Below are 26,463 nucleotides of genomic sequence, written 5' to 3'. Positions count from 1 at the left end.
GCTGGCCTGAAACCTGGCCCAGGGGCAGCTTCAGGCCCACCAGGCCCCGTGCTCCCCCTGCCATGCTCTCTCCTGGCCTCTCCCTGCCACGCTCGGGCCCTGCCACACACACACCTCGGCACTGAGCGCTGTCTCGGGGGGCTTTGTCCTTTGCAGGCAACTGTGGTGACGTGGAAGATCCTCCAGGTGCCCTGTCTCCCACGGATCTTGAAGGTGTATTTCCCCCACCTATTTGTGCATCTGCTCTTCCAAGTGTTCTTCAGCACTCTGGATATGCCAGAGGAGGTCGACACCTTCTGGAAGGGATGCCAGGAAGAGCACGGCCTTGCCACCAGCCCCAACAGGTGCTCCATGCCACTCCTCCTGTCCCTGCCACGTGGCCTGCCAAGGAGCCAGTGCTGCCAGTGTGACCTGGGCTTTGCTGTGCACACAGGTTTGCTGTGCGCACCCTCAAGTCCCTGCTCTGCCTTCTCCGCTGCGAGGATGTGGTGGTGGCAATGGAGCGCAGGTGTGCCTGGGACACGCTGCTCTCTCTTGACACTCACCACTTTGCCGTGGCTCTGCTTGCCAGGTGAGACCCCCTTCTCCCCACTGCCTCTGACATTGCTGCCCTGTGCCCAGGTGCCCCATAAAGTGTCCGTGGTGGCCATGGGTCAGAGGGCCTTGGCACTGAGGGACGGCCAAGCAGGCTGGAAAAGGCTGGCAGAGGAGGCTGCCCATCAGCAACCAACTCCCAAACGGCCCACGTCCCCTTGCTGGAAGGGTGCTGGGGAAAGATGAGAACTGGGTGAGTCACGCCTGGGAGACGTTTGCCCCACTGCATCAGGCTCTTGTTTCCTTTTTCCCCTCTTCAGAGAAATTCGCCGCTTAGCCATCCACTTTTGTTCCGCGGTGGCATTCTACCTGCTCGCCCTGCTCGGCAAAGAGATGCCATACTGGGATTTCCCTGCCCTGGCATTCCTTGTGGAGGTGAGCCTCAAGGCCAGCGCTGCCTGGCTGAGCGGCCTCCCAGCCCTCTGGCCTCTGGCAGCCACAGCTGCCAGGACAGTGCCCGTGCCCTGTGCTGCTGCCTGGGCCCGGCCCTGTGCGCTTCTGGGCTCCTGCCGGCCGGCTCCCCTGTCACTGCCCTGTGCCTTTCAGGTCCTCGAGTGCCTGGACTTGAGGGAATGCAGTGACAGTGTCCTGGAGATCCTGGCACAGAACCTGCAGAGTGAGCACATGGCCAGGCGTTACTTGGCACTCCGAGGCCTCGTAGTGCTGGGCAAGAATCCCTTGATGGTGAGAAGAGGGCAGTGGCCGAAGCCGTGCAGGCAGCGTGGGGCTGGGCAACGCAGTCGCTTGGCCTTGCCTGGGCTTCGGCCGCTGGGGCAGCTCTTCCCATCTCTCCTGCTTCCTTGCCCCAGTGCTTCGGGACCGGCCTTTGGCCTCTGGGCCCTACGGCAGCAGGGCGGCCTTTCACAAAGTCGTCTTCCGCACAGGCTGAAAAAATGCAGAGCCTGACTGAAAGTCTTGTGGAGCTCCTGGAGGAAAATGACAGCGACATGATCAGGATGAGCATTCTTCTACTGAGATATTTGCTCCTGAATAATGGTGCTCCAATAGCCACCCCCATCGCCCTGCAGCTGGCTGAGGCGCTCCTGCCACTCTTTGACAGCGTAAGGCTCTGTGCCCACAGCCACAGCCACTGGCTGCTGCCCGGACCCTTGTTGCCCTGTGCAGATGCACGCCTGTGCCCTGGGGGGCCTGAAGCAGCTGATGCTCAGGTCTTTTGCCCTTTCCTTTCATCCAGGATGACATCCAGGTGCAGCTGAGCTCCATGGCTCTCTTTCAAGAGATGCTGGACTTATTAACAGAAGAGGGAAGAAAGGCCCTCAAGTCCCACGTGCGCCAGAGCCTGCTCCCTCTCTACTTCCACTGCCATGATGAGAATCAGATGGTTGCTGAGGTGAGCACTTGTGGCCAGCTGCTGTCCCCCCGACAGGGGCTTGGGCTGCCTCCTGCCTGGGCACCTTGTGGGCTGCAGCCTCCTCCAGCCTGTGCCACTGGCATGGTCCTGTGCCCTGGACTGTAGGGCCATCTGTGCATCTCTGTCCCTCTCCAGGCCTCCCAGGAAACGCTGCATTCCTCAGCCAGATTCCTGAAGAGGAGGGATATAGAACAAATGCTACATGTGGATCAGAGCCTTGGGGAGTGCCTGGTAAGAACAGCAGAGACCCCCCAGGCTCAGCGTGGCCAAGGTCCCTGAGGGCGGTGCTCAGTGTGCAGGGCTAACAGCTGTGCCCGCTGCTGCAGCCAGAGGCCGCGCAGGCTCTTCTCCAGGCTCCCGTGGGCCTGAGTCGGGTGCCCATGGAGCCCCGGCCCGGCGGGGCTGCGGGGCGGCACCACGGCTCCCCGGGCAGCAGCCGGCCCTCTGCCCCTCCCCTCGGGAGCCCTTGGCCAGCGGCTGCTGGCCGCGCCTCAGGGCTGGGTGGGCAGGTGTGGCCGGCGGTGGGCGCCGTCAGCGCCCGGCCCAGGAGCTGAGCCCGCGCCAACCCTTCCCTCCTGCCGCTCTCTGCAGCTGGCAGAGGACAGGAGCCGAGCGGCCGAGCACGTGCGCAGGGCACTGCACTACCTGCAGAGCCCACAGGAGTCCCTGCGAGAGGCGGCTGTCAGGTTCATGGGTGAGTCCCGAGCCCGGGCTCCTCCCCGGCACGCCGCAGCTCGGCCCCGGCCCCGCCTGCTGCCCTGGCAGCGCCGGCCCGGCCCGGCGCCGTGGAGCCCTGCCTGGCCTGGGCGTTGCTGCCGCCCTCTGGCAGCCGTGCCCTGGGGCGGCAGCGTGCGGCAAGGGCCCGGGCTGAGCTCTGCCTGGCCAGCAGCCCGTGTGGCCACTGCGCCGGCAGCGCTGCTGGCAGGGAGCTGTGCCGCTGGGGCCGTGACAGGCTCTGTGTTCACAGGCATGGCCGGGCGGCACCTGAGGGGGCAGCAGCAAGAGCTGCAGCTGATCTGCACTGGTGAGTGAGTGAGGGCAGCGGGCTGACCGCTCCAGGGGGCTGGATGGGGCAGCTGCAAGCCCTGCCCCGGCTGTGGAGGGATCTGCACCCGTGGGCAGAGCACACAGAGATATCAGGGCTACGTGTGGCATTGGTGGCCAGCAACTTCGGGCTGATCCCCTTGCTCCCTGCTCCCTGCGGGCCATGGCAAGAGACTACCAGGATGGCCCTGGCATGGGGCTCTCCTTGGCTCCCTGCATATGCGGGATCTGACCTTGCCTCTGTTCCTCTCTCTTGCAGCCCTTGAAGAAATGGCATATGACAGCAGTCCTGCAATCAGAGATGCTGCAGTAGAATTTTGTTTAGTTCTCCGGGCTCTTGAGAGAGCTCCCTACTCCCCATGGCAGAAGCTGCGGGATCGATTCCGCAGTGCATGGAGGAAACGGCCTCGTCTTTGCTGCACTGCCTTACTGTTGTGCTGCAGCTCGGCAGAGAGATGATCTGGGGCCATTGAAGCCAGCAGGAATTTTCTTTTTCTTCTTTAAGATTTTTGTGTTTGCATTTTCATTGTTGAGTATGTAAATATAAAATATCTTACAATACACAGAGTCCCAGCATCTCTCTTTTCCTGCGCAAGGTCTGTAGGGCATAAGAGAAGAGGGGGAAAAGGTTGCTTGTACTCAGCTAGCTGCCCAGGAGTGCAGTGTTACAGGGAAAATGGCCAGAAGCCTTTTGGCCTTTGGTGGTTCTGCTGAAGCCTTTGTGCTGCCCACAGAGCGGCTGGGCAGGGGCCGGAGCTGCGGGGATCCCTGCCAGAGCGGTGCCTGGAGATGGCCACAAGCCCTGTGCCGGACAGGAAGGGCCATCCGTATCCTCCTGCCCGTCTGCTGCTGGCTGCAGTGCTGAGGGCTCCCAGGTGCCTCTGGATGAGGCTCCTCTGGAGCTGCTTTGGGGCTGTCGCGCTGCTGCCGGCACCCTTGGCCAGGCTGGGGGAGACCCTGAGGGGCTGAGGCACTTGGCTGGCAGAGGCCATAAGCAGCCCCCTGGCAGCCGCCTTGATCCCGACAGCCGGCTGCTCTGGCGCTTCCAGGTCGGTGGCCGGTTGGAGGGACGCCCTGGAATCAGGCGTGGAACCCCGGTCCTGGCCTTTCAGGGCTGTGAGGCCAGCTGTTGTGGGGCTGGGGGAGTGCCCTCCCAGTGCTCCAGACTGGAGCCCCCCGCCCCTCAGCCTTAGGCATTCAGCTCCACTGCCTGATATCCAAGTCTTGTTCCTCTTGCTGTGGGGGAGGCCGAGCTCTGTGGCTTTAGGCCCCATGGAGCCAGAAGAGCAGCAGCTTTCAGCCCACAGGGGCCTCAGAAAGGCCCTCTTGGACCATAGACATTCCTGTCCTTCCCAGGCCAGGGACACATGAGAATGCAGCGGGCACCTTCAGGGTGCCACGCTGGCTTTGCACTGGGCCACCTCCCTGTGCTGTGCACGGCTGGCTCTTTGCTTTGCTGCTCTCGGCCTTGTGTCGTCGTACTGCTCTGGCTGCCTGCAGCCAGGGGCAGCCCTATCAGGAGGGTGAAAGGCCCCGTCTCCAACATCTCCAGGGGGAAATGGAGCTCTCCCAGCCCTCAGCCCACGCTGTAAGCAGAGCAGAGCCTTTTCCCCAGCCCCGTTGGCTTTCTGCCTGCTTCTGGCCCCTGGCCACCATCACCCACTGCACTTGCTCTGAGTCACCTACAGCATGCCTGGTGCCTCTTGATTTGCTGACCCTGGGATGTGAGGCTCACGGAGGGAAAGGTGGCTGTCCCAATGCTGAGGGCACACGTGGCTCACTCAGCAGACTTGAGGCTTCCCCAGCAGCTTGCAGGTGCCTTATGTGTCATGTTACAGTGCTTGTGCTCCTGCCTCTTCCTGTCCCTCTTCTCACCCTCACCAACCCTGCACCCTCTGACCTACCTTCAGTAAACCCTGTTGCATCAGACACGGTGTCAAGAGCCCTCCTTCGGCTGCCGGTCGAGCGCACGTTACAACCTCCGGGCCTGCGAGCAAGGTGGGCTGGGGGAGCTGGTCTCTCACACCAAGAGGGAACGGCTCTCGACAGCACCTGCCCATGGACATTCCCCGCACCAAATAAAATCATCTCCAAGTTTAGCTAGGAAGCTAGTAAGGTATAAACCATTAATTGCCTGGAAATCTGGCACTAGTCTCTGAGTTCCATTAGGTTTCTTTATTGCTGATCTAGCAGTATTAAATTTTGACTGTCATTCTTCCAATAGTCCTGATGTCAGGGATTTAATTGATTGTTGGCTCTGTTCCTTTCCTAGCTTCTAATCTTCAAGGGTATTGCTTTCTGACTACTGCCCTAACTCTTGTCTGCAGCTCAATTTCAATAGGGTCTGCTGGTTTTGATTTTCCTGGGCTATCAGTACCCCATACTCTTGGGTACACCTGATTCAATACTTGCTCGAACTAGTTCTTCTTGTTGGTTGGTCTGGTGTCAATTGTCAGTCCTACTGCTAAAACCGCTCATTTGTCTTCAGGTAGCTTCCATTGAAGTTTTCTTTTTCTAAACGGAACTGTTGCTTCTAAATTTTCAAGCAAATCCCTGCATAGGACAGATTTGGGTGAGTTTGGGAAACAGAGAAACGGATGGATTCCCATTTTCTTCTTGATTTTCCATCAAAGTGCTTTCAGGAAGAATGCATTTTCTGGCTGCCCTGTAGTTGCTCCTATTGCTTGAAGATAGTTTTCACTTTTGGGTAGCAGTGCTTGATTCAAGAGTGAAAATGTGTCTCCACTATTTCTTAAAATTTCCACTTCTTCATCATTCTTTAGCTGTATTTTAAACAGTGGCCTGCTAGGGTAAGAATTGCCAGTCTCGGTCATTTCTTATCATCTAGAGTGGCTGCAAGAGTTTTGTGTACTTTGTCTGCTAACTCTGGGCACTGGCCCTATTTCCAGTGTCCTGATTTCTTACAAGATGCACATTGATTTGGGCCCAGCTTGGTCTGTGGCTGCTTTGAACCTCCTCTGCCTCTGCTAATTTCGCCCCTGCCTCTGCTTCAACCACGCCTACATCCGTCCTCTCCCTGCTGCTGATGCAGAGCTGCCACCATGGCTGCAGGGAGCTCTTTTTCTTTTTCCCTCTCTTGACTATCGTACACTTTCTACTTTTGATGTAGTGTCTAAAAGCTTGCGTGACTGCTCAATGTTCTTGGAACACTTCTCAAACTCAGAGGGGCTTGGTGCTGTGACCATTTCCCTGGGGTGTTCCAGTTGGTGTTTATTTATCAGTTATCGTACAATGGTTTGTTTTCATGTACCCCGTATTTTCCCCAATTTGGTTAACCCCTAGGTTTTGCCCTCCCTCAAAGCTGTCCCTCATGCCATTCCCCACTCTTTGTTCCAGCTCCTTCCCTGCCTCTCAAGATAATCCAGCTCTTTATTCCTGAACCTTCCCTGTCACTTTTGCCTTGGACCAATCCCTGACTGCACCACCCCTTTGGAATTCCTCTGTTGCTGGATGCCGCACTGGCCCATGTGACCTACCCTCTCCTCCCATCTGTCCTAATTAGTCCCAAGCAACAGATGGAATCCCCTCGCTCCTCCCCCGCAGATTCCTTTTTGCTCAATTGTTTGTATCCACCCCCTGAGTTGTACCCCGATAAAATCCCATGCACAGAAGTGCTGGCGGCTCTTTGCTGCTGAATCCTTCCCTTGGAATAAACCTTGGCCTGTGGAACCTCACAATCGAGGAGCCTCCTCCTTTTCTTTGGCCTGCTCCGTGCTGCAGTTAGGAGATCCTGAACCACTGAGCAGTGGCTCACCAGGGTCAGCCGCGGGCAGGACCCACGCCTTGGCCGTTCCCCACTCCTGGCGCAGCGCCGCAGTTTTCCCAAGAGCCAGCCCGGGCTCCGCTGGGCTGCGTCAATGGGGAACCTGTCCCAGTGCCTGACTGTGCTCTGGGTGAAAAACCTTGATCTGATATGGAAATGAAACTTGCCCTGTCCCAGCTCCCTGCCCTTTTCTCCAGTCCTATCACTGGTCCCAACAGTGACGAGAGCTGCAGCAGCCCCTCTGATTCCTGTCCGGAGGATGTTGAAGACCACAATGACGCCCTTTACTCTCCTCCAGGCTGAACAAAGTGGCTTCAGCTGCATCTAGGGCTTCCCCTCCAGGCCACACTCCATCCTTGCAGTCCTCCTTTGCATTCTGGCTAATGGTTTCATATCTTTTGATATTGTACTGCCCAAAACTGCGCCCGTCTGCTTCCAGCGCTTCTCTTGGCTGCTGCTTCAGGGTGTGGGCACCATCATCAGAGACACAGAAGAGCTTCTCCTCCCAGAGTTGTCCTTATCCTCCGCACTTCCACGTCTCTGCCTTGATGTTCACTGGGGAACTTGCCACTTTGTGGCCGCTCATTGCTGCGCTCAGCAGGGACACAGTTTTGTTTGGACATGAGCGGCCAGAGCAAGACATGCAGCAACTGAAGCTGAGAATAGCAGAGGCTGGGCAGATGCCGTTTTTTCCAGAATGTGGGAATGAGAGTGAGAAAAGCACAAGGAAATTTCAGACTGTTAACTTTGCAATCTAACTGCCCTGGGAAACTCAGCAATGGATGGTGCTCTGGTGCTAGTGCCAATGCCTTCCATGAGAAAACTTCATTTCAGGAAGAAGCAACATCATCTGACAGAGACCAAGTGTGCCAGTAGTTGCCCCAGGTGCTCCTGCCATCAGCCCCTGCAGGAAAGAGGCACAGCCCCCAAGGCACGTGGCCTTTGGCTCCTTCTGGCACAGAAGCCCCCCGGGGGCACAGGTCTCTGGGGCAGGAGACGGGCACCAGCGCTGCCAGGGCTCGGGGGGTGGCAGGTCTGCTTGGCCGGGGACTCTGCCACACCTGCTGATGTCAGCGCTCCCCGGGCCCCAGGCCTCAGAGCAGCATTCGTGCCCGGGCCCACACGTTCCTTGTGCGTGTCACACCGGCAGCTTTAGGACGGCCACCAGCCGGGACGTGTCCCAAGGAGGCCGTGCCAGCTTCCCTGCAAGGCCCCGTGCCCTTCCCAGAACAGCTGCGTCTGCAGCCCTGGGGGCTCCTTCTGCTGCCCTGAGCCCACAGAGCATGGCAGCGTTTGCTGACGCACTGAGCCCTTCTTAAAGATCCTCTCGGCCTGGCTTAGACTCCCGGGGCCAGCCATTCCCGCCAAACTGGGCCACTTTGGGTGGGCTGGGCGTGGCCCCAGGGCATGCGGCAGTGTCTGCAAGGGCCCTTGGTGACAGGTGCCGCACAGTCACTGTGACATGGAACGGCTGTCCAAGGGCCCTTTGTGACACGGGGTGGCATAGGAGCTGGAGGTGACAAGGGCACGCCACAGTGCTCAGAGCACGCAACGGGACAGGACGGGACAGAGCGGTGCCGTGAGGAGCCCCCGCACAGCGCGCTCGTTCGCGTCCCGCCCAGAGCTTTTCTGAAGCCTTGTTCCTGCAGCTGAGCTCAAGGCCAGACCACAGGACTTGCTGACCCGTGGTCTCCCTGAGGCTTCTCTTCTGCAGGTGCCCTTGAGGCCATATCATAGTCCTTGTCAGGAGTCCCCTGTCCTTGTGGCAGGAGCCCTTGAGACCGAGTGCAGGACTTGCTGTCCTGTAGCCTTCCTGAGGCTTCTTACTTGAAGGTGCCTTGCAGGCACCACTGCAGGACTTGGTGACTTGGAGCTTTTCCAAGGCAACTCTCCTGCAAATAGCCACAAATCCAGGCAGAGACATGGAGCAGAGACACCCGGCAGTGCCTGAGCTGGCCTGGGTAGAGGAGGAGGAAGGTGGCCCTGGAGCTGCCCCGGCACAGCAGACTGAAGAGGTGGTGCCATTCCAGCCACCGCAGGAGGGTGAGTGGCAGAGCTGGGCCACAGGACTGGTGCCTGCTGCCAGCTTGGACCCCACGCCGTGCCGTGCCGTGCCGTGCTATGCCCTGGGGACATGCCCACGGAAGAGGGCCCGGGCAGACACCCCGCAGTGGCCGTGCTCCATCCCCTGGGGCATCCCGGGGCTCTCTCTGCCTGGGGATCGCAGGGCTGGGCCGTGTTGTCCGGCCTCTCCCGCAGCCCCTCATCTCTGGCTGCGCTCGCTCTTTGCCAGATGCAGCCCCGGAGCGCACACAAGAGCAGGAGTCCAGCCGTGGCCGCTTCCGCAGAACAGCGCAGGTACCTGCAGCCACCCCCACCTGGGCTGGGCCTGCTGTCCCTGCTCAGCCCAGCACCGTGTGTGCAGCACTTCATGCAACATCCTCGGCTTCTTGCCCTTCTCCTACAGTTTGTTTGCAACTTCCTCAAGAGAATTAAAGAGGAAGAGACCGTCGCCACGGGCGTAGGCCTCAGACCATACTCGCCCATCTTCCTCAGCAAGACCGGTGCTGCCCTGCTGCATATGCTTGTAGAGGAAGATTTTTACACTCCAAAGCAAGTAAGCAGCCTGGGCCAGGCTTTGATCCTCCCAGCAATTGCTTGGCCTCCCAGTCCACGCATGCTGCTTGCTGTGAGCCTTTCAGGCCACATGGCAGTGGGGTGGGAAGGGAAGCACTCCTCTGGGGAAGCTGGGAACATTGCTCCCTCTGGCAGCTTTCCAAGTCTCCCCGTGCCTTCTCCAGGTGCCTGCCATGGTCAGCTACATCCACCAGTGGCTCATGGCCAATGATTCTGCTGAGCACAGGCTGGACAAGACCCTGCTGGATCTCACCCAAGCACAGCCAAATGACGCAGTGGTGACGCTCCTGCGTGTGGCCCCGTCCTGTGACAGGTATGGGGCCCACCTGCCCACAGGGCTCAGGCCTCCCCAGCCCATCACCCTGCACAGCCTGCCCCAGGTGTCGGAGCAACAGAGACTTCCAGGGCCCTCTGGATGCTGCCTTTCCCAGCCCTGCCAGGCCAGCCCCTGAGCCTGCTGCCGTGCTCCCTTGCCGCCCCTCAGGGCTCTGTCCCCACAGGGCTGGGCTGTCTGCCTCCTGCTGGCAGGGGGGCAGTGGGCAGAGGCAGAAATGGCAGCCGGCTCAGCTGCCCCTGGTGCTTCCTCTGAGACCCTCCTGAGACACAGCTCTAACCCCACAGAGCTGCCATGGCCATGTGGAAGACCATCATGGGCTCAGCCAGGACTGCGGAGCTGGCGCAGCTGATCCTCCTGGATGTGCTGGGCAGCTGGCCAGAGTACAGCACCCGCACCTCCAATGGGGACGAAACGGCTGTCTTTGCCCTGACGGTGAGTTTCTGCAACTGGCCTTTGCAGGCCCCAAGGCTGCCTCTCCAGCAGCTCTCCATCCTCCTTCCCCCACCGCATCTCCCTGCCTCAGGCGCTGGCCTGAAACCTGGCCCAGGGGCAGCTTCAGGCCCACCAGGCCCCGTGCTCCCCCTGCCATGCTCTCTCCTGGCCTCTCCCTGCCACGCTCGGGCCCTGCCACACACACACCTCGGCACTGAGCGCTGTCTCGGGGGGCTTTGTCCTTTGCAGGCAACTGTGGTGACGTGGAAGATCCTCCAGGTGCCCTGTCTCCCACGGATCTTGAAGGTGTATTTCCCCCACCTATTTGTGCATCTGCTCTTCCAAGTGTTCTTCAGCACTCTGGATATGCCAGAGGAGGTCGACACCTTCTGGAAGGGATGCCAGGAAGAGCACGGCCTTGCCACCAGCCCCAACAGGTGCTCCATGCCACTCCTCCTGTCCCTGCCACGTGGCCTGCCAAGGAGCCAGTGCTGCCAGTGTGACCTGGGCTTTGCTGTGCACACAGGTTTGCTGTGCGCACCCTCAAGTCCCTGCTCTGCCTTCTCCGCTGCGAGGATGTGGTGGTGGCAATGGAGCGCAGGTGTGCCTGGGACACGCTGCTCTCTCTTGACACTCACCACTTTGCCGTGGCTCTGCTTGCCAGGTGAGACCCCCTTCTCCCCACTGCCTCTGACATTGCTGCCCTGTGCCCAGGTGCCCCATAAAGTGTCCGTGGTGGCCATGGGTCAGAGGGCCTTGGCACTGAGGGACGGCCAAGCAGGCTGGAAAAGGCTGGCAGAGGAGGCTGCCCATCAGCAACCAACTCCCAAACGGCCCACGTCCCCTTGCTGGAAGGGTGCTGGGGAAAGATGAGAACTGGGTGAGTCACGCCTGGGAGACGTTTGCCCCACTGCATCAGGCTCTTGTTTCCTTTTTCCCCTCTTCAGAGAAATTCGCCGCTTAGCCATCCACTTTTGTTCCGCGGTGGCATTCTACCTGCTCGCCCTGCTCGGCAAAGAGATGCCATACTGGGATTTCCCTGCCCTGGCATTCCTTGTGGAGGTGAGCCTCAAGGCCAGCGCTGCCTGGCTGAGCGGCCTCCCAGCCCTCTGGCCTCTGGCAGCCACAGCTGCCAGGACAGTGCCCGTGCCCTGTGCTGCTGCCTGGGCCCGGCCCTGTGCGCTTCTGGGCTCCTGCCGGCCGGCTCCCCTGTCACTGCCCTGTGCCTTTCAGGTCCTCGAGTGCCTGGACTTGAGGGAATGCAGTGACAGTGTCCTGGAGATCCTGGCACAGAACCTGCAGAGCGAGCACATGGCCAGGCGTTACTTGGCACTCCGAGGCCTCGTAGTGCTGGGCAAGAATCCCTTGATGGTGAGAAGAGGGCAGTGGCCGAAGCCGTGCAGGCAGCGTGGGGCTGGGCAACGCAGTCGCTTGGCCTTGCCTGGGCTTCGGCCGCTGGGGCAGCTCTTCCCATCTCTCCTGCTTCCTTGCCCCAGTGCTTCGGGACCGGCCTTTGGCCTCTGGGCCCTACGGCAGCAGGGCGGCCTTTCACAAAGTCGTCTTCCGCACAGGCTGAAAAAATGCAGAGCCTGACTGAAAGTCTTGTGGAGCTCCTGGAGGAAAATGACAGCGACATGATCAGGATGAGCATTCTTCTACTGAGATATTTGCTCCTGAATAATGGTGCTCCAATAGCCACCCCCATCGCCCTGCAGCTGGCTGAGGCGCTCCTGCCACTCTTTGACAGCGTAAGGCTCTGTGCCCACAGCCACAGCCACTGGCTGCTGCCCGGACCCTTGTTGCCCTGTGCAGATGCACGCCTGTGCCCTGGGGGGCCTGAAGCAGCTGATGCTCAGGTCTTTTGCCCTTTCCTTTCATCCAGGATGACATCCAGGTGCAGCTGAGCTCCATGGCTCTCTTTCAAGAGATGCTGGACTTATTAACAGAAGAGGGAAGAAAGGCCCTCAAGTCCCACGTGCGCCAGAGCCTGCTCCCTCTCTACTTCCACTGCCATGATGAGAATCAGATGGTTGCTGAGGTGAGCACTTGTGGCCAGCTGCTGTCCCCCCGACAGGGGCTTGGGCTGCCTCCTGCCTGGGCACCTTGTGGGCTGCAGCCTCCTCCAGCCTGTGCCACTGGCATGGTCCTGTGCCCTGGACTGTAGGGCCATCTGTGCATCTCTGTCCCTCTCCAGGCCTCCCAGGAAACGCTGCATTCCTCAGCCAGATTCCTGAAGAGGAGGGATATAGAACAAATGCTACATGTGGATCAGAGCCTTGGGGAGTGCCTGGTAAGAACAGCAGAGACCCCCCAGGCTCAGCGTGGCCAAGGTCCCTGAGGGCGGTGCTCAGTGTGCAGGGCTAACAGCTGTGCCCGCTGCTGCAGCCAGAGGCCGCGCAGGCTCTTCTCCAGGCTCCCGTGGGCCTGAGTCGGGTGCCCATGGAGCCCCGGCCCGGCGGGGCTGCGGGGCGGCACCACGGCTCCCCGGGCAGCAGCCGGCCCTCTGCCCCTCCCCTCGGGAGCCCTTGGCCAGCGGCTGCTGGCCGCGCCTCAGGGCTGGGCGGGCAGGCGTGGCCGGCGGTGGGCGCCGTCAGCGCCCGGCCCAGGAGCTGAGCCCGCGCCAACCCTTCCCTCCTGCCGCTCTCTGCAGCTGGCAGAGGACAGGAGCCGAGCGGCCGAGCACGTGCGCAGGGCACTGCACTACCTGCAGAGCCCACAGGAGTCCCTGCGAGAGGCGGCTGTCAGGTTCATGGGTGAGTCCCGAGCCCGGGCTCCTCCCCGGCACGCCGCAGCTCGGCCCCGGCCCCGCCTGCTGCCCTGGCAGCGCCGGCCCGGCCCGGCGCCGTGGAGCCCTGCCTGGCCTGGGCGTTGCTGCCGCCCTCTGGCAGCCGTGCCCTGGGGCGGCAGCGTGCGGCAAGGGCCCGGGCTGAGCTCTGCCTGGCCAGCAGCCCGTGTGGCCACTGCGCCGGCAGCGCTGCTGGCAGGGAGCTGTGCCGCTGGGGCCGTGACAGGCTCTGTGTTCACAGGCATGGCCGGGCGGCACCTGAGGGGGCAGCAGCAAGAGCTGCAGCTGATCTGCACTGGTGAGTGAGTGAGGGCAGCGGGCTGACCGCTCCAGGGGGCTGGATGGGGCAGCTGCAAGCCCTGCCCCGGCTGTGGAGGGATCTGCACCCGTGGGCAGAGCACACAGAGATATCAGGGCTACGTGTGGCATTGGTGGCCAGCAACTTCGGGCTGATCCCCTTGCTCCCTGCTCCCTGCGGGCCATGGCAAGAGACTACCAGGATGGCCCTGGCATGGGGCTCTCCTTGGCTCCCTGCATATGCGGGATCTGACCTTGCCTCTGTTCCTCTCTCTTGCAGCCCTTGAAGAAATGGCATATGACAGCAGTCCTGCAATCAGAGATGCTGCAGTAGAATTTTGTTTAGTTCTCCGGGCTCTTGAGAGAGCTCCCTACTCCCCATGGCAGAAGCTGCGGGATCGATTCCGCAGTGCATGGAGGAAACGGCCTCGTCTTTGCTGCACTGCCTTACTGTTGTGCTGCAGCTCGGCAGAGAGATGATCTGGGGCCATTGAAGCCAGCAGGAATTTTCTTTTTCTTCTTTAAGATTTTTGTGTTTGCATTTTCATTGTTGAGTATGTAAATATAAAATATCTTACAATACACAGAGTCCCAGCATCTCTCTTTTCCTGCGCAAGGTCTGTAGGGCATAAGAGAAGAGGGGGAAAAGGTTGCTTGTACTCAGCTAGCTGCCCAGGAGTGCAGTGTTACAGGGAAAATGGCCAGAAGCCTTTTGGCCTTTGGTGGTTCTGCTGAAGCCTTTGTGCTGCCCACAGAGCGGCTGGGCAGGGGCCGGAGCTGCGGGGATCCCTGCCAGAGCGGTGCCTGGAGATGGCCACAAGCCCTGTGCCGGACAGGAAGGGCCATCCGTATCCTCCTGCCCGTCTGCTGCTGGCTGCAGTGCTGAGGGCTCCCAGGTGCCTCTGGATGAGGCTCCTCTGGAGCTGCTTTGGGGCTGTCGCGCTGCTGCCGGCACCCTTGGCCAGGCTGGGGGAGACCCTGAGGGGCTGAGGCACTTGGCTGGCAGAGGCCATAAGCAGCCCCCTGGCAGCCGCCTTGATCCCGACAGCCGGCTGCTCTGGCGCTTCCAGGTCGGTGGCCGGTTGGAGGGACGCCCTGGAATCAGGCGTGGAACCCCGGTCCTGGCCTTTCAGGGCTGTGAGGCCAGCTGTTGTGGGGCTGGGGGAGTGCCCTCCCAGTGCTCCAGACTGGAGCCCCCCGCCCCTCAGCCTTAGGCATTCAGCTCCACTGCCTGATATCCAAGTCTTGTTCCTCTTGCTGTGGGGGAGGCCGAGCTCTGTGGCTTTAGGCCCCATGGAGCCAGAAGAGCAGCAGCTTTCAGCCCACAGGGGCCTCAGAAAGGCCCTCTTGGACCATAGACATTCCTGTCCTTCCCAGGCCAGGGACACATGAGAATGCAGCGGGCACCTTCAGGGTGCCACGCTGGCTTTGCACTGGGCCACCTCCCTGTGCTGTGCACGGCTGGCTCTTTGCTTTGCTGCTCTCGGCCTTGTGTCGTCGTACTGCTCTGGCTGCCTGCAGCCAGGGGCAGCCCTATCAGGAGGGTGAAAGGCCCCGTCTCCAACATCTCCAGGGGGAAATGGAGCTCTCCCAGCCCTCAGCCCACGCTGTAAGCAGAGCAGAGCCTTTTCCCCAGCCCCGTTGGCTTTCTGCCTGCTTCTGGCCCCTGGCCACCATCACCCACTGCACTTGCTCTGAGTCACCTACAGCATGCCTGGTGCCTCTTGATTTGCTGACCCTGGGATGTGAGGCTCACGGAGGGAAAGGTGGCTGTCCCAATGCTGAGGGCACACGTGGCTCACTCAGCAGACTTGAGGCTTCCCCAGCAGCTTGCAGGTGCCTTATGTGTCATGTTACAGTGCTTGTGCTCCTGCCTCTTCCTGTCCCTCTTCTCACCCTCACCAACCCTGCACCCTCTGACCTACCTTCAGTAAACCCTGTTGCATCAGACACGGTGTCAAGAGCCCTCCTTCGGCTGCCGGTCGAGCGCACGTTACAACCTCCGGGCCTGCGAGCAAGGTGGGCTGGGGGAGCTGGTCTCTCACACCAAGAGGGAACGGCTCTCGACAGCACCTGCCCATGGACATTCCCCGCACCAAATAAAATCATCTCCAAGTTTAGCTAGGAAGCTAGTAAGGTATAAACCATTAATTGCCTGGAAATCTGGCACTAGTCTCTGAGTTCCATTAGGTTTCTTTATTGCTGATCTAGCAGTATTAAATTTTGACTGTCATTCTTCCAATAGTCCTGATGTCAGGGATTTAATTGATTGTTGGCTCTGTTCCTTTCCTAGCTTCTAATCTTCAAGGGTATTGCTTTCTGACTACTGCCCTAACTCTTGTCTGCAGCTCAATTTCAATAGGGTCTGCTGGTTTTGATTTTCCTGGGCTATCAGTACCCCATACTCTTGGGTACACCTGATTCAATACTTGCTCGAACTAGTTCTTCTTGTTGGTTGGTCTGGTGTCAATTGTCAGTCCTACTGCTAAAACCGCTCATTTGTCTTCAGGTAGCTTCCATTGAAGTTTTCTTTTTCTAAACGGAACTGTTGCTTCTAAATTTTCAAGCAAATCCCTGCATAGGACAGATTTGGGTGAGTTTGGGAAACAGAGAAACGGATGGATTCCCATTTTCTTCTTGATTTTCCATCAAAGTGCTTTCAGGAAGAATGCATTTTCTGGCTGCCATGTAGTTGCTCCTATTGCTTGAAGATAGTTTTCACTTTTGGGTAGCAGTGCTTGATTCAAGAGTGAAAATGTGTCTCCACTATTTCTTAAAATTTCCACTTCTTCATCATTCTTTAGCTGTATTTTAAACAGTGGCCTGCTAGGGTAAGAATTGCCAGTCTCGGTCATTTCTTATCATCTAGAGTGGCTGCAAGAGTTTTGTGTACTTTGTCTGCTAACTCTGGGCACTGGCCCTATTTCCAGTGTCCTGATTTCTTACAAGATGCACATTGATTTGGGCCCAGCTTGGTCTGTGGCTGCTTTGAACCTCCTCTGCCTCTGCTAATTTCGCCCCTGCCTCTGCTTCAACCACGCCTACATCCGTCCTCTCCCTGCTGCTGATGCAGAGCTGCCACCATGGCTGCAGGGAGCTCTTTTTCTTTTTCCCTCTCTTGACTATCGTACACTTTCTACTTTTGATGTAGTGTCTAAAAGCTTGCGTGACTGCTCAATGTTCTTGGAACACTTCTCAAACTCAGAGGGGCTTGGTGCTGTGACCATTTCCCTGGGGTGTTCCAGTTGGTGTTTATTTATCAGTTATCGTACAATGGTTTGTTTTCATGTACCCCGTATTTTCCCCAATTTGGTTAACCCCTAGGTTTTGCCCTCCCTCAAAGCTGTCCCTCATGCCATTCCCCACTCTTTGTTCCAGCTCCTTCCCTGCCTCTCAAGATAATCCAGCTCTTTATTCCTGAACCTTCCCTGTCACTTTTGCCTTGGACCAATCCCTGACTGCACCACCCCTTTGGAATTCCTCTGTTGCTGGATGCCGCACTGGCCCATGTGACCTACCCTCTCCTCCCATCTGTCCTAATTAGTCCCAAGCAACAGATGGAATCCCCTCGCTCCTCCCCCGCAGATTCCTTTTTGCTCAATTGTTTGTATCCACCCCCTGAGTTGTACCCCGATAAAATCCCATGCACAGAAGTGCTGGCGGCTCTTTGCTGCTGAATCCTTCCCTTGGAATAAACCTTGGCCTGTGGAACCTCACAATCGAGGAGCCTCCTCCTTTTCTTTGGCCTGCTCCGTGCTGCAGTTAGGAGATCCTGAACCACTGAGCAGTGGCTCACCAGGGTCAGCCGCGGGCAGGACCCACGCCTTGGCCGTTCCCCACTCCTGGCGCAGCGCCGCAGTTTTCCCAAGAGCCAGCCCGGGCTCCGCTGGGCTGCGTCAATGGGGAACCTGTCCCAGTGCCTGACTGTGCTCTGGGTGAAAAACCTTGATCTGATATGGAAATGAAACTTGCCCTGTCCCAGCTCCCTGCCCTTTTCTCCAGTCCTATCACTGGTCCCAACAGTGACGAGAGCTGCAGCAGCCCCTCTGATTCCTGTCCGGAGGATGTTGAAGACCACAATGACGCCCTTTACTCTCCTCCAGGCTGAACAAAGTGGCTTCAGCTGCATCTAGGGCTTCCCCTCCAGGCCACACTCCATCCTTGCAGTCCTCCTTTGCATTCTGGCTAATGGTTTCATATCTTTTGATATTGTACTGCCCAAAACTGCGCCCGTCTGCTTCCAGCGCTTCTCTTGGCTGCTGCTTCAGGGTGTGGGCACCATCATCAGAGACACAGAAGAGCTTCTCCTCCCAGAGTTGTCCTTATCCTCCGCACTTCCACGTCTCTGCCTTGATGTTCACTGGGGAACTTGCCACTTTGTGGCCGCTCATTGCTGCGCTCAGCAGGGACACAGTTTTGTTTGGACATGAGCGGCCAGAGCAAGACATGCAGCAACTGAAGCTGAGAATAGCAGAGGCTGGGCAGATGCCGTTTTTTCCAGAATGTGGGAATGAGAGTGAGAAAAGCACAAGGAAATTTCAGACTGTTAACTTTGCAATCTAACTGCCCTGGGAAACTCAGCAATGGATGGTGCTCTGGTGCTAGTGCCAATGCCTTCCATGAGAAAACTTCATTTCAGGAAGAAGCAACATCATCTGACAGAGACCAAGTGTGCCAGTAGTTGCCCCAGGTGCTCCTGCCATCAGCCCCTGCAGGAAAGAGGCACAGCCCCCAAGGCACGTGGCCTTTGGCTCCTTCTGGCACAGAAGGCCCCCGGGGGCACAGGTCTCTGGGGCAGGAGACGGGCACCAGCGCTGCCAGGGCTCGGGGGGTGGCAGGTCTGCTTGGCCGGGGACTCTGCCACACCTGCTGATGTCAGCGCTCCCCGGGCCCCAGGCCTCAGAGCAGCATTCGTGCCCGGGCCCACACGTTCCTTGTGCGTGTCACACCGGCAGCTTTAGGACGGCCACCAGCCGGGACGTGTCCCAAGGAGGCCGTGCCAGCTTCCCTGCAAGGCCCCGTGCCCTTCCCAGAACAGCTGCGTCTGCAGCCCTGGGGGCTCCTTCTGCTGCCCTGAGCCCACAGAGCATGGCAGCGTTTGCTGACGCTCTGAGCCCTTCTTAAAGATCCTCTCGGCCTGGCTTAGACTCCCGGGGCCAGCCATTCCCGCCAAACTGGGCCACTTTGGGTGGGCTGGGCGTGGCCCCAGGGCATGCGGCAGTGTCTGCAAGGGCCCTTGGTGACAGGTGCCGCACAGTCACTGTGACATGGAACGGCTGTCCAAGGGCCCTTTGTGACACGGGGTGGCATAGGAGCTGGAGGTGACAAGGGCACGCCACAGTGCTCAGAGCACGCAACGGGACAGGACGGGACAGAGCGGTGCCGTGAGGAGCCCCCGCACAGCGCGCTCGTTCGCGTCCCGCCCGGAGCTTTTCTGAAGCCTTGTTCCTGCAGCTGAGCTCGAGGCCAGACCACAGGACTTGCTGACCCGTGGTCTCCCTGAGGCTTCTCTTCTGCAGGTGCCCTTGAGGCCATATCATAGTCCTTGTCAGGAGTCCCCTGTCCTTGTGGCAGGAGCCCTTGAGACCGAGTGCAGGACTTGCTGTCCTGTAGCCTTCCTGAGGCTTCTTACTTGAAGGTGCCTTGCAGGCACCACTGCAGGACTTGGTGACTTGGAGCTTTTCCAAGGCAACTCTCCTGCAAATAGCCACAAATCCAGGCAGAGACATGGAGCAGAGACACCCGGCAGTGCCTGAGCTGGCCTGGGTAGAGGAGGAGGAAGGTGGCCCTGGAGCTGCCCCGGCACAGCAGACTGAAGAGGTGGTGCCATTCCAGCCACCGCAGGAGGGTGAGTGGCAGAGCTGGGCCACAGGACTGGTGCCTGCTGCCAGCTTGGACCCCACGCCGTGCCGTGCCGTGCCGTGCTATGCCCTGGGGACATGCCCACGGAAGAGGGCCCGGGCAGACACCCCGCAGTGGCCGTGCTCCATCCCCTGGGGCATCCCGGGGCTCTCTCTGCCTGGGGATCGCAGGGCTGGGCCGTGTTGTCCGGCCTCTCCCGCAGCCCCTCATCTCTGGCTGCGCTCGCTCTTTGCCAGATGCAGCCCCGGAGCGCACACAAGAGCAGGAGTCCAGCCGTGGCCGCTTCCGCAGAACAGCGCAGGTACCTGCAGCCACCCCCACCTGGGCTGGGCCTGCTGTCCCTGCTCAGCCCAGCACCGTGTGTGCAGCACTTCATGCAACATCCTCGGCTTCTTGCCCTTCTCCTACAGTTTGTTTGCAACTTCCTCAAGAGAATTAAAGAGGAAGAGACCGTCGCCACGGGCGTAGGCCTCAGACCATACTCGCCCATCTTCCTCAGCAAGACCGGTGCTGCCCTGCTGCATATGCTTGTAGAGGAAGATTTTTACACTCCAAAGCAAGTAAGCAGCCTGGGCCAGGCTTTGATCCTCCCAGCAATTGCTTGGCCTCCCAGTCCACGCATGCTGCTTGCTGTGAGCCTTTCAGGCCACATGGCAGTGGGGTGGGAAGGGAAGCACTCCTCTGGGGAAGCTGGGAACATTGCTCCCTCTGGCAGCTTTCCAAGTCTCCCCGTGCCTTCTCCAGGTGCCTGCCATGGTCAGCTACATCCACCAGTGGCTCATGGCCAATGATTCTGCTGAGCACAGGCTGGACAAGACCCTGCTGGATCTCACCCAAGCACAGCCAAATGACGCAGTGGTGACGCTCCTGCGTGTGGCCCCGTCCTGTGACAGGTATGGGGCCCACCTGCCCACAGGGCTCAGGCCTCCCCAGCCCATCACCCTGCACAGCCTGCCCCAGGTGTCGGAGCAACAGAGACTTCCAGGGCCCTCTGGATGCTCCCTTTCCCAGCCCTGCCAGGCCAGCCCCTGAGCCTGCTGCCGTGCTCCCTTGCCGCCCCTCAGGGCTCTGTCCCCACAGGGCTGGGCTGTCTGCCTCCTGCTGGCAGGGGGGCAGTGGGCAGAGGCAGAAATGGCAGCCGGCTCAGCTGCCCCTGGTGCTTCCTCTGAGACCCTCCTGAGACACAGCTCTAACCCCACAGAGCTGCCATGGCCATGTGGAAGACCATCATGGGCTCAGCCAGGACTGCGGAGCTGGCGCAGCTGATCCTCCTGGATGTGCTGGGCAGCTGGCCAGAGTACAGCACCCGCACCTCCAATGGGGACGAAACGGCTGTCTTTGCCCTGACGGTGAGTTTCTGCAACTGGCCTTTGCAGGCCCCAAGGCTGCCTCTCCAGCAGCTCTCCATCCTCCTTCCCCCACCGCATCTCCCTGCCTCAGGCGCTGGCCTGAAACCTGGCCCAGGGGCAGCTTCAGGCCCACCAGGCCCCGTGCTCCCCCTGCCATGCTCTCTCCTGGCCTCTCCCTGCCACGCTCGGGCCCTGCCACACACACACCTCGGCACTGAGCGCTGTCTCGGGGGGCTTTGTCCTTTGCAGGCAACTGTGGTGACGTGGAAGATCCTCCAGGTGCCCTGTCTCCCACGGATCTTGAAGGTGTATTTCCCCCACCTATTTGTGCATCTGCTCTTCCAAGTGTTCTTCAGCACTCTGGATATGCCAGAGGAGGTCGACACCTTCTGGAAGGGATGCCAGGAAGAGCACGGCCTTGCCACCAGCCCCAACAGGTGCTCCATGCCACTCCTCCTGTCCCTGCCACGTGGCCTGCCAAGGAGCCAGTGCTGCCAGTGTGACCTGGGCTTTGCTGTGCACACAGGTTTGCTGTGCGCACCCTCAAGTCCCTGCTCTGCCTTCTCCGCTGCGAGGATGTGGTGGTGGCAATGGAGCGCAGGTGTGCCTGGGACACGCTGCTCTCTCTTGACACTCACCACTTTGCCGTGGCTCTGCTTGCCAGGTGAGACCCCCTTCTCCCCACTGCCTCTGACATTGCTGCCCTGTGCCCAGGTGCCCCATAAAGTGTCCGTGGTGGCCATGGGTCAGAGGGCCTTGGCACTGAGGGACGGCCAAGCAGGCTGGAAAAGGCTGGCAGAGGAGGCTGCCCATCAGCAACCAACTCCCAAACGGCCCACGTCCCCTTGCTGGAAGGGTGCTGGGGAAAGATGAGAACTGGGTGAGTCACGCCTGGGAGACGTTTGCCCCACTGCATCAGGCTCTTGTTTCCTTTTTCCCCTCTTCAGAGAAATTCGCCGCTTAGCCATCCACTTTTGTTCCGCGGTGGCATTCTACCTGCTCGCCCTGCTCGGCAAAGAGATGCCATACTGGGATTTCCCTGCCCTGGCATTCCTTGTGGAGGTGAGCCTCAAGGCCAGCGCTGCCTGGCTGAGCGGCCTCCCAGCCCTCTGGCCTCTGGCAGCCACAGCTGCCAGGACAGTGCCCGTGCCCTGTGCTGCTGCCTGGGCCCGGCCCTGTGCGCTTCTGGGCTCCTGCCGGCCGGCTCCCCTGTCACTGCCCTGTGCCTTTCAGGTCCTCGAGTGCCTGGACTTGAGGGAATGCAGTGACAGTGTCCTGGAGATCCTGGCACAGAACCTGCAGAGCGAGCACATGGCCAGGCGTTACTTGGCACTCCGAGGCCTCGTAGTGCTGGGCAAGAATCCCTTGATGGTGAGAAGAGGGCAGTGGCCGAAGCCGTGCAGGCAGCGTGGGGCTGGGCAACGCAGTCGCTTGGCCTTGCCTGGGCTTCGGCCGCTGGGGCAGCTCTTCCCATCTCTCCTGCTTCCTTGCCCCAGTGCTTCGGGACCGGCCTTTGGCCTCTGGGCCCTACGGCAGCAGGGCGGCCTTTCACAAAGTCGTCTTCCGCACAGGCTGAAAAAATGCAGAGCCTGACTGAAAGTCTTGTGGAGCTCCTGGAGGAAAATGACAGCGACATGATCAGGATGAGCATTCTTCTACTGAGATATTTGCTCCTGAATAATGGTGCTCCAATAGCCACCCCCATCGCCCTGCAGCTGGCTGAGGCGCTCCTGCCACTCTTTGACAGCGTAAGGCTCTGTGCCCACAGCCACAGCCACTGGCTGCTGCCCGGACCCTTGTTGCCCTGTGCAGATGCACGCCTGTGCCCTGGGGGGCCTGAAGCAGCTGATGCTCAGGTCTTTTGCCCTTTCCTTTCATCCAGGATGACATCCAGGTGCAGCTGAGCTCCATGGCTCTCTTTCAAGAGATGCTGGACTTATTAACAGAAGAGGGAAGAAAGGCCCTCAAGTCCCACGTGCGCCAGAGCCTGCTCCCTCTCTACTTCCACTGCCATGATGAGAATCAGATGGTTGCTGAGGTGAGCACTTGTGGCCAGCTGCTGTCCCCCCGACAGGGGCTTGGGCTGCCTCCTGCCTGGGCACCTTGTGGGCTGCAGCCTCCTCCAGCCTGTGCCACTGGCATGGTCCTGTGCCCTGGACTGTAGGGCCATCTGTGCATCTCTGTCCCTCTCCAGGCCTCCCAGGAAACGCTGCATTCCTCAGCCAGATTCCTGAAGAGGAGGGATATAGAACAAATGCTACATGTGGATCAGAGCCTTGGGGAGTGCCTGGTAAGAACAGCAGAGACCCCCCAGGCTCAGCGTGGCCAAGGTCCCTGAGGGCGGTGCTCAGTGTGCAGGGCTAACAGCTGTGCCCGCTGCTGCAGCCAGAGGCCGCACGGGCTCTTCTCCAGGCTCCCGTGGGCCTGAGTCGGGTGCCCATGGAGCCCCGGCCCGGCGGGGCTGCGGGGCGGCACCACGGCTCCCCGGGCAGCAGCCGGCCCTCTGCCCCTCCCCTCGGGAGCCCTTGGCCAGCGGCTGCTGGCCGCGCCTCAGGGCTGGGCGGGCAGGTGTGGCCGGCGGTGGGCGCCGTCAGCGCCCGGCCCAGGAGCTGAGCCCGCGCCAACCCTTCCCTCCTGCCGCTCTCTGCAGCTGGCAGAGGACAGGAGCCGAGCGGCCGAGCACGTGCGCAGGGCACTGCACTACCTGCAGAGCCCACAGGAGTCCCTGCGAGAGGCGGCTGTCAGGTTCATGGGTGAGTCCCGAGCCCGGGCTCCTCCCCGGCACGCCGCAGCTCGGCCCCGGCCCCGCCTGCTGCCCTGGCAGCGCCGGCCCGGCCCGGCGCCGTGGAGCCCTGCCTGGCCTGGGCGTTGCTGCCGCCCTCTGGCAGCCGTGCCCTGGGGCGGCAGCGTGCGGCAAGGGCCCGGGCTGAGCTCTGCCTGGCCAGCAGCCCGTGTGGCCACTGCGCCGGCAGCGCTGCTGGCAGGGAGCTGTGCCGCTGGGGCCGTGACAGGCTCTGTGTTCACAGGCATGGCCGGGCGGCACCTGAGGGGGCAGCAGCAAGAGCTGCAGCTGATCTGCACTGGTGAGTGAGTGAGGGCAGCGGGCTGACCGCTCCAGGGGGCTGGATGGGGCAGCTGCAAGCCCTGCCCCGGCTGTGGAGGGATCTGCACCCGTGGGCAGAGCACACAGAGATATCAGGGCTACGTGTGGCATTGGTGGCCAGCAACTTCGGGCTGATCCCCTTGCTCCCTGCTCCCTGCGGGCCATGGCAAGAGACTACCAGGATGGCCCTGGCATGGGGCTCTCCTTGGCTCCCTGCATATGCGGGATCTGACCTTGCCTCTGTTCCTCTCTCTTGCAGCCCTTGAAGAAATGGCATATGACAGCAGTCCTGCAATCAGAGATGCTGCAGTAGAATTTTGTTTAGTTCTCCGGGCTCTTGAGAGAGCTCCCTACTCCCCATGGCAGAAGCTGCGGGATCGATTCCGCAGTGCATGGAGGAAACGGCCTCGTCTTTGCTGCACTGCCTTACTGTTGTGCTGCAGCTCGGCAGAGAGATGATCTGGGGCCATTGAAGCCAGCAGGAATTTTCTTTTTCTTCTTTAAGATTTTTGTGTTTGCATTTTCATTGTTGAGTATGTAAATATAAAATATCTTACAATACACAGAGTCCCAGCATCTCTCTTTTCCTGCGCAAGGTCTGTAGGGCATAAGAGAAGAGGGGGAAAAGGTTGCTTGTACTCAGCTAGCTGCCCAGGAGTGCAGTGTTACAGGGAAAATGGCCAGAAGCCTTTTGGCCTTTGGTGGTTCTGCTGAAGCCTTTGTGCTGCCCACAGAGCGGCTGGGCAGGGGCCGGAGCTGCGGGGATCCCTGCCAGAGCGGTGCCTGGAGATGGCCACAAGCCCTGTGCCGGACAGGAAGGGCCATCCGTATCCTCCTGCCCGTCTGCTGCTGGCTGCAGTGCTGAGGGCTCCCAGGTGCCTCTGGATGAGGCTCCTCTGGAGCTGCTTTGGGGCTGTCGCGCTGCTGCCGGCACCCTTGGCCAGGCTGGGGGAGACCCTGAGGGGCTGAGGCACTTGGCTGGCAGAGGCCATAAGCAGCCCCCTGGCAGCCGCCTTGATCCCGACAGCCGGCTGCTCTGGCGCTTCCAGGTCGGTGGCCGGTTGGAGGGACGCCCTGGAATCAGGCGTGGAACCCCGGTCCTGGCCTTTCAGGGCTGTGAGGCCAGCTGTTGTGGGGCTGGGGGAGTGCCCTCCCAGTGCTCCAGACTGGAGCCCCCCGCCCCTCAGCCTTAGGCATTCAGCTCCACTGCCTGATATCCAAGTCTTGTTCCTCTTGCTGTGGGGGAGGCCGAGCTCTGTGGCTTTAGGCCCCATGGAGCCAGAAGAGCAGCAGCTTTCAGCCCACAGGGGCCTCAGAAAGGCCCTCTTGGACCATAGACATTCCTGTCCTTCCCAGGCCAGGGACACATGAGAATGCAGCGGGCACCTTCAGGGTGCCACACTGGCTTTGCACTGGGCCACCTCCCTGTGCTGTGCACGGCTGGCTCTTTGCTTTGCTGCTCTCGGCCTTGTGTCGTCGTACTGCTCTGGCTGCCTGCAGCCAGGGGCAGCCCTATCAGGAGGGTGAAAGGCCCCGTCTCCAACATCTCCAGGGGGAAATGGAGCTCTCCCAGCCCTCAGCCCACGCTGTAAGCAGAGCAGAGCCTTTTCCCCAGCCCCGTTGGCTTTCTGCCTGCTTCTGGCCCCTGGCCACCATCACCCACTGCACTTGCTCTGAGTCACCTACAGCATGCCTGGTGCCTCTTGATTTGCTGACCCTGGGATGTGAGGCTCACGGAGGGAAAGGTGACTGTCCCAATGCTGAGGGCACACGTGGCTCACTCAGCAGACTTGAGGCTTCCCCAGCAGCTTGCAGGTGCCTTATGTGTCATGTTACAGTGCTTGTGCTCCTGCCTCTTCCTGTCCCTCTTCTCACCCTCACCAACCCTGCACCCTCTGACCTACCTTCAGTAAACCCTGTTGCATCAGACACGGTGTCAAGAGCCCTCCTTCGGCTGCCGGTCGAGCGCACGTTACAACCTCCGGGCCTGCGAGCAAGGTGGGCTGGGGGAGCTGGTCTCTCACACCAAGAGGGAACGGCTCTCAACAGCACCTGCCCATGGACATTCCCCGCACCAAATAAAATCATCTCCAAGTTTAGCTAGGAAGCTAGTAAGGTATAAACCATTAATTGCCTGGAAATCTGGCACTAGTCTCTGAGTTCCATTAGGTTTCTTTATTGCTGATCTAGCAGTATTAAATTTTGACTGTCATTCTTCCAATAGTCCTGATGTCAGGGATTTAATTGATTGTTGGCTCTGTTCCTTTCCTAGCTTCTAATCTTCAAGGGTATTGCTTTCTGACTACTGCCCTAACTCTTGTCTGCAGCTCAATTTCAATAGGGTCTGCTGGTTTTGATTTTCCTGGGCTATCAGTACCCCATACTCTTGGGTACACCTGATTCAATACTTGCTCGAACTAGTTCTTCTTGTTGGTTGGTCTGGTGTCAATTGTCAGTCCTACTGCTAAAACCGCTCATTTGTCTTCAGGTAGCTTCCATTGAAGTTTTCTTTTTCTAAACGGAACTGTTGCTTCTAAATTTTCAAGCAAATCCCTGCATAGGACAGATTTGGGTGAGTTTGGGAAACAGAGAAACGGATGGATTCCCATTTTCTTCTTGATTTTCCATCAAAGTGCTTTCAGGAAGAATGCATTTTCTGGCTGCCCTGTAGTTGCTCCTATTGCTTGAAGATAGTTTTCACTTTTGGGTAGCAGTGCTTGATTCAAGAGTGAAAATGTGTCTCCACTATTTCTTAAAATTTCCACTTCTTCATCATTCTTTAGCTGTATTTTAAACAGTGGCCTGCTAGGGTAAGAATTGCCAGTCTCGGTCATTTCTTATCATCTAGAGTGGCTGCAAGAGTTTTG

This window comes from Melozone crissalis, unplaced genomic scaffold (genome assembly GCF_028551555.1).
Source record: "Melozone crissalis strain CALT ecotype California unplaced genomic scaffold, PUWL_Pcris_2 ptg000029l_1, whole genome shotgun sequence".
In the NCBI taxonomy this organism is placed as follows: domain Eukaryota; kingdom Metazoa; phylum Chordata; class Aves; order Passeriformes; family Passerellidae; genus Melozone; species Melozone crissalis.
Note: the sequence above shows the minus strand (reverse complement) of the source record.